Here is a 6,587-nt window from a genome sequence, read left to right as displayed (position 1 = left end):
GAGAAAGAGAGGTAAAGGTAGAGAGAGAAGGAGAGGTAAAGGTAGAGAGAGAAGGAGAGGTAAAGGTAGAGAGAGAAGGAGAGGTAAAGGTAGAGAGAGAAGGAGAGGTAAAGGTAGAGAGAGAAAGAAAGAGAAGGAGAGGTAAAGGTAGAGAGAGAAGGAGAGGTAAAGGTAGAGAGAGAAGGAGAGGTAAAGGTAGAGAGAGAAAGAAAGAGAAGGAGAGGTAAAGGTAGAGAAGAAGGAGAGAGGTAGAGAGAGAAGGAGAGGTAAAGGTAGAGAGAGAAGGAGAGGTAAAGGTAGAGAGAGAAGAAGAGAAGGAGAGGTAAAGGTAGAGAGAGAAGGAGAGGTAAAGGTAGAGAGAGAAAGAGAGGAAGGGAGAGAAGGAGAGGTAAAGGTAGAGAGAGAAGGAGAGGTAAAGGTAGAGAGAGAAGGAGAGGTAAAGGTAGAGAGAGAAGGAGAGGTAAAGGTAGAGAGAGAAAGAAAGAGAAGGAGAGGTAAAGGTAGAGAGAGAAGGAGAGGTAGAGGTAGAGAGAGAAGGAAAGAGAAGGAGAGGTAAAGGTAGAGAGAGAAGGAGAGGTAGAGGTAGAGAGAGAAGGAGAGGTAAAGGTAGAGAGAGAAAGAGAGGTAGAGGTAGAGAGAGAAGGAGAGGTAAAGGTAGAGAGAGAAAGAGAGGCAGACACACACACTCAACAGCAAGGCTCTCCAGAGGGTAGTGAGGTCTGCACAACGCATCACTGGGGGCAAACTACCTGCCCTCCATGACACCTACAGCACCCGATGTCACAGGAAGGCCAAAAAGATCATGAAGGACAACAACCACCCGAGCCACTGCCTGTTCACCCCACTTCCATCCATAATGCGAGGTCAGTACAGGTGCATCAAAGCTGGGACTGAGACACTGAAAAACAGCTTCTATCTCAAGGCCTGTTAAACAGCCATCACTAACATTGAGTGGCTGCTGCCAACATACTGACTTAAATCTCTCGCCACTTTAATAATTAAGTATTGGATGTAATAAATGTATCACTAGTCACTTTAAACAATGCCACTTTATATAATGTTTACATACCCTACATTACTAATCTCATATGTATATACTGTACTCTATACCATCTACTGCATCTTGCCTATGCCGTTCGGCCATCGCTCATCCATATATTTATATGTACATATTCTTATTCATTCCTTTACACTTGTGTGTATAAGGTAGTTGTTGTGAAATTGTTAGATTACTTAGATATTACTGCATGGTCGGAACTATAAGCACAAGCATTTCACTACACTCACGTTAACATCTGCTAACCATGTGTATGTGACCAATAAAATTTGATTTGGTTTGGGGGTGGTGAGTGTGTGTGTGTGTGCCTGGGGGTGGTGAGTGTGTGTGTGTGTGTGTGTGTGTGTGTGTGCCTGGGGGTGGTGAGTGTGTGTGTGTGTGTGTGTGTGTGCCTGGGGGTGGTGCGTGTGTGTGTGTGTGCCTGGGGGTGGTGGGTGTGTGTGTGTGTGTGTGCCTGGGGGTGGTGAGTGTGTGTGTGTGCGCCTGGGGGTGGTGAGTGTGTGTGTGTGTCTGTGTGTGTGCCTGGGGGTGGTGAGTGTGTGTGTGTGTGCCTGGGGGTGGTGAGTGTGTGTGTGTGTGCCTGGGGGTGGTGTGTGTGTGTGTGTGTGCCTGGGGGTGGTGTGTGTGTGTGTGTTCCTGGGGGTGGTGTATGTTTGTGTGTGTGTCACCAGCCCCCTCCACAGGTGTGAGCTGTGAATGTCACTGACCCGAGGCTTGATTTCCAAAACAGGGGCTTACACATGACTCCTGGGAGTGTGTGTGTGTGTGTGTGTGTCCTTCTTTCACATGTGTAGGTTTGTTACACAGGGGAGTGTGTGGGTGTGTGTGTGTGTGTGTGTGTGTGTGTCCTTCTTTCACATGTGTAGGTTTGTTACACAGGGGAGTGTGTGGGTGTGTTTGAGGCCTTGATAACACTTTCCCGTTTTAATTCTCTTGGGAAGATCGGCACTGTAGACTATATACCCTTACAGAAAAACCACGATTTCACGTGGAACATCTCACAAGAAATTTCACATTTTAAATCGTGTGAAAAATTTTGTTTTTTTGATCACGTTTAGTTTTATGTCAGCACATGTTCCATTACATGTTGTCACAATAATACATTAACTTCACATAAGATCATGTGATCACATGAAAACGTGTGTTTGGAACACTTCACATGTGATCCCGTGAAATTCATGTTGTTGTTCATACTGTCTCACAGCCCATCCACATTTTATGGTCCACTGGTCAGCAGCTGGTCAATCAGAAGCATAAGAGACCTTCGGTTGCTATGTAAAATCGAAGGCAGTGGCTCTCTGCAAAAACAAATGCATGCTAGCAAATTTCGTCCTTGTTGGACCTGCGTTTACGACGTATTCAATTTGGGTTTGTGTGGTTGTTGCTGTAGTTTTCTGTAACTCTTCGTCTCTTCGGTGCAGTGATTTAGAGTGGTAAAAAGGTATTTTCTGTTGGATCTACTTCAGAGGTATACAATAACGTTTACAATTGTCCCATTATCTGACATGAATGCACAGTGTAAGTACACCATTCAGCCAATCAGAAATGATTATTCAACAACGCTGTGGTACAATAGGGTGGGAAAGTGACCGCCTTTGGGCTTCAAGATGATACACCAAAGTATGTGGACAACCCTTCAAATGAGTGGATTCTGCTATTTCAGCCACCTCCGTTGCTGACAGGTGTATAAAATCAAGCACACAGCCATGTAATCTCCATAAACAAGCATTGGAAGAAGAATGGCCCATAATGAAGAGCTCAGTAACTTTCAACGTGACACCGTCAAAGGATGCAACCTTTCCAAAAAGTCTGTTCGTCAAATTTCTGCCCTGCTAGAGCTGCCCTGGTCAACTGTAAGTGCTGTTATTGTGAAGTGGAAACGTCTAGGAGCAATAACGGCTAAGCCGTGAAGTGGTAGGCCACACAAAGTCACAGAAAGGGACTGCCGAGTGCTGAAGCGCGTAGCACGTACAATTAGTCTGTCCTCGGTTGCAACACTCACTACCCAGTTCCAAACTGCCTCTGGAAGCAACGTCAGCACAATAAATGTTGGTCGGGAGCTTCATGAAATGGGCTTCCATGGCCGAGCAGCCGCACACAAGCCTAAGATCAGAATGCGCAATGCCAAGCGTCTGCTGGAGTGGAGTGAAGCTAACCGCCATTGGACTCTGGAGCAGTGGAAACACGTTCCCTGGAGTGATGAATCACACTTCACCATCTGGATTTGGCGGATGCCAGGAGAACGCTACCTGCCTGAATGCATAGTGCCAACTGTAAAGTTTGAAGGAGGATGAATAATGGTCTGGTGCTGTTTTTCATGGTTCAGGCTAGGCCCCTTAGTTCCAGTAAAGGGAAATCTTTACGCTGCAGCATACAATGACATTCTAGATGATTCTGTGCTTCCAACTTTGTGGCTAGAGTTTGGAGAAGGCCCTTTCCTGTTTCTGCATGACAATGCGCCTGTGCACAAAGCGAGGTCCATACAGAAATGGTTTGTCAAGATCGGTGTGGAAGAACTTGACTGGCCTGCACAGAGACCTGACCTCAACCCCACTGAATACCTTTGGGATGAATTGGGACTCCGACTGCAAGCCAGGCCTAATCCCCAACATCAGTGCCCAACCTCACTAATGCTCTTGTGGCTGAATGGAAGCAAATCCCTGCAGCAATGTTCCAACATCTAGTGGAAAGCCTTCCCAGAAGAGTGGAGACTGTTATATCAGAAAAGGAGGGACCAACTCCATATTAACACTCATGATTTTGGAATGAGATGTTGGACGAGCAGGTGTCCACATACTTTTGGTCATGTAGTTTATTTATAAAGAGAGAAAGAGTTGTTATACATACTGTAGAGGTCTGTCTCGTCAAATGCATGAAAATGTGGTTGTTTAAGACATACATCAAATTGTACTTGTACAGTATTTGTGGGTTCATTTACATCTACCCGATGCCTTTTATGAATGTTTTCGTTTACGAATACGCAATCAAAAACTTTCATGAAAGCCATCGGGTAGTCGTAGGCTAGAATAATCCACAAATGCGAATATAGTTTTATAGACAGTACCAGTAAAAGATTTGGACAAACCTACTCATCCAAGGGTTTTTCTTTATTTTTACTATTTCCTACATTGTGGAATAATAGTGAAGACATCAAAACTATGAAATAACACATATGGAATCATGTAGTAACCAAAAAAAGTGATAAACAAATCAAAATAGATTTTAGATTCTTCAAATTAGCCACCCTTTGCCTTGATGACAGCTTTGCACACTCTTGGCATTCTCTCAACCAGCTTCATGAGGTAGTCACCTGGAATGCTTTTCCAACAGTCTTGAAGGAGTTCCCACATATGCTGAGCACTTGTTGACTGCTTTTCCTTCACTCAGCGGTCCAACTCATCCCAAACCATCTCAATTGGGTTGATGTCGGGTGATTGTGGAGGCCAGATCATCTGATGCAGCACTCCATCACTCTCCTTCTTGGTCAAATATCCCGTACACAACCTGGAGTTGTGTTGGGTCATTGTCCTATTGAAAAACAAATGATAGTCCCACTAAAGCGGGAAGTTTCAAAATACTTAGTCGTCGCCAAAGTTCAGGAGCACATCTTTAAGCAGTAAGACACACGAGGCTGTGCTATATCATGAATAAAGTCACTGTGCCAGACATGCTGGAGGAACCACCAGCCACAGCTTCTGTTGACTCTACATTATACTGTACAGCAGGCACACTGTCAGCTACCATTACTACTGCTATCCTGTGGTCTTCCTCTTCATCCTTTTCAAACTAGTAACAAATGCATGTACGCACACATCAACAGGGCTTAGCCTCAGACTGAATAGTTTACATTAGGCTGGGAGATTGCTAGGCAAGAGACTGCACACACACAAATCCCCCCTCCCCCACAACACACACACACGCAGTCAGGCTCTCATGAGGAGTATCACCAGTGGCCTGGTGGGGCAAGCTTCAGCTAGCTACACCACTGACAGGAAGAGAAGGGACGGGCCAAACTCACACAGACAGACACACACAGATGGCTCATTAACACTTGCTGTTTGAATAGGTGTCTGGTTGACAAGAGACAGTGTGTGAGCAGTTGTGTGCGTGTGTGTGTGTGTGTGTGTGTGAGATGAGCCAGTGAGACATCACTCTACACTTGAAGCTGTGTGAAAAGGAGTTCATTCTTCTTAAAGCTGCTTGTGTTTAACATCACTGTTAGACTTACTGTAGCTAACCAGAGAGGACCCCATGCTTTAAGCTACGTCTATATACCCCTCTCTGTTCAACGTTAACCAATCAGTAAGCAGATACTACAGTCATTAACTGTACAATAGGTTCATTCATCAGGAAGGGGGAAAACCATGATCATCACAAGTATAGTGGCTCAACTTTAATGCACATTCCTCAATCATTTCATCAATAATGTTATTGTCCAGGATGAGAAATTCATGAATTGATTGACTACATTGGTAATATTCTATTGTTCTGAATGTGGTCTGTTACCAGTCACACACTCCAGTATAGGCTGCTGAGGGGAGAACGGCGAATAATGGCTGGAACGCAGTGGGGTAAAGTACTTAAGTAAAAATACTTTATAGTACTACGTAAGTCGTTTTGGGGGGTATCTGTATTTTACTATTTATAATTTAGACATTTTTTACTTTTACTTCACTACATTCCTAAAGAAAATAATGTACTTTTTACTCCATACATTTTCCCTGACACCCAAAAGTACCAAAAATTACATTTTGAATGCTTAGCAGAACAGGAAAATGGTCTAATTCACTCACTTATCAAGAGAACATCCCTGGTCATCTCTACTGCCTCTGATCTGGCGGACTCACTAAACACACGTTTCATTTGTAAATTATGTCTTAGTGTTGGAGTGTGCCCCTGGCTATCTGTAAATAAAAAATAAAAATAAAAATGGTGCCGTCTGGTTTGCTTAAGGCATTTGAAATTATTTATACTTTTACTTTTGATACTTTTACTTATAGTATATTTGAGTAACTACATGTGCTTTTGATAGTTAAGTGTATTTAAAACCAAATAATTTTAGACTTTTACTCAAGTAGTATATTACTTGGTGACTTTCACTTTTACTTGAGTCATTTTCTATTTAGGTATCTTTACTTTTACTTTTAAGTATGACAATTGGGTACTTTTTCCACCACTGCTGGAACGGAAGAAATGGAATGGCATCAAACACATGGAAACCATGTGTTTGATGTATTTGATACCATTCCACCTATTCCGCTCCAGCCATTACCACGAGCCCATCCTCCCCAATTAAGGTGCCACCAACCTCCTGTGATACACTCACAGGTTAATGGAGACCCAGTTGCGTGTGGGTGTGTGAGCGATGCGGTTATGTTTTGGGTCGCAGGGTGAAAGTTCAGATCTGCACCTGTGCCTCAGCCTAAACAAAATACCTGTCACCAACAGACAGCCTTTAGAGCTGGTGTGTGTGTGTGTGTGTGAGACAGGGGAGCAAATACCTGAGCCGCGTGCAAGTCCACACACAAAC

The sequence above is a fragment of the Salmo salar genome, chromosome ssa28 (genome assembly GCF_905237065.1).
Source record: "Salmo salar chromosome ssa28, Ssal_v3.1, whole genome shotgun sequence".
NCBI classification, from domain to species: domain Eukaryota; kingdom Metazoa; phylum Chordata; class Actinopteri; order Salmoniformes; family Salmonidae; genus Salmo; species Salmo salar.
Note: the sequence above shows the minus strand (reverse complement) of the source record.